The sequence below is a fragment of the Pundamilia nyererei genome, unplaced genomic scaffold (genome assembly GCF_000239375.1).
Source record: "Pundamilia nyererei isolate P.nyererei 1_Seehausen unplaced genomic scaffold, PunNye1.0 scaffold00017, whole genome shotgun sequence".
Taxonomy (NCBI): Eukaryota; Metazoa; Chordata; class Actinopteri; order Cichliformes; family Cichlidae; genus Pundamilia; species Pundamilia nyererei.
In genome coordinates, this window is record NW_005187418.1 from 4,979,624 (window position 1) to 4,980,897 (window position 1,274).

General features: G+C 35.4%; 1 long non-coding RNA gene across 1 annotated transcript in view; it reads left to right on the top strand.

Moving 5' to 3' along the window:
- The window catches only part of LOC102209999 (uncharacterized), a 2,551-nt gene extending 1,611 nt beyond the window's left edge, over window positions 1-940 (top strand). Inside the window, exons 2-3 of the long non-coding RNA XR_311528.1 lie at window positions 118-409; window positions 720-940. This is a non-coding gene — a long non-coding RNA (uncharacterized LOC102209999). The remainder of the gene's footprint in view (window positions 1-117; window positions 410-719) is intronic.
- Window positions 941-1,274: the final 334 nt, after the last annotated feature.

A 1,274-nucleotide genomic window follows, 5' to 3' on the forward strand; every position in this document is an offset into this window, starting at 1 on the left:
GATCAATAAAGTATTCTGATTCTGATTCTGATAATGCGCCCCATATAATTCCCTGTGGAAATTCTGCTATAATGAAGCTACACACGGCGTATTACATTTCTGCCATTTCCTTCACAGATCTAAACCATCAGCTCTCAAGTCATTGGACTAAGCTCAACTTTTGTCAGAACAAACACTCACAATGGGAAGAGGTGAAAGTGAAGTGTGGGAGGAAAACCCTGACGATGTTAAGCAAACTCAACCCAAAAAACACGCACCCACAAAGAGTAAAAGCACAGAGAAATCGGGGAGTAGCTGTCCCGCGTGCTGCTTGAAGACAAGGAACTGCCTGATGAGCCCAGAGTGTGGCAGGGCACTTCAGATCTCCCGTGTTGTTGCTATGTGTGGAATGTGTCTCCGCATGTTTATTGTAAGTCCAAACTTCAGAAACAGCAAGCAGCTATGATACAGCGTATAACTGGTTGGGTGCGCTGATGCTTGAATGGGAAAATAATTTCCTGCTTAGATGAGTATAATCATTGCTAACACAAATATATAACCCTGACATTTAGAGGGTGAATACATTTCATTTGTCTTTTTCTGCACATTGCAATTGAAATACAAGCCAAGTGGAAAAAAAATCCACAGAAAACAAAATGATTATTTATGGAAAATTGTCTTCTTTTTCCAAATTTTTCATTATTATTTTCTTTCTTTCTTTTTTTATTTTGAAATTGCAGAGATGAACCTTGGACGACACGACCAACCTGGAATATATTATTATTATTAAATCTCCTCCAGCACTTTGCATGAAAATCATGCCATTACTCAAAGAAGATAAAAATGAAGTAACAAATGAGAAAACATGTAAATAAGACCAACACTAATTATTAGTAGTCAATCAGTGGAAACACTGAGGTAAAGTGAATGTTACCTTATTATAAAGTTAAACACTGAAGCCTCTCGTAATAAAATCATGTTTGTTTAATCAGAATGCTACAGTATTTAGTCAAAGCAGTTGTTGTATATTTATTTTTGAAAAAAATTTCATTAATGTAAAAAATAATTATAGTAAATAAACTGGCACATCTAAGTAGTATCTTATCTAGGTTTCTGCTGATGAAAAATGTTAACTAAAGCTTTTAGTAACATCCCTGTAATGACAGCACAAGTGTGTCACCTGTACCAGTGCTAATAATAAAAGCATTTAATTATTTAAATACTTTATACTGTCAACGCCCTCACTTGAAGCCTGTTGGGAAATAACCAGACTAAGGAGGTATCTTCACATATTA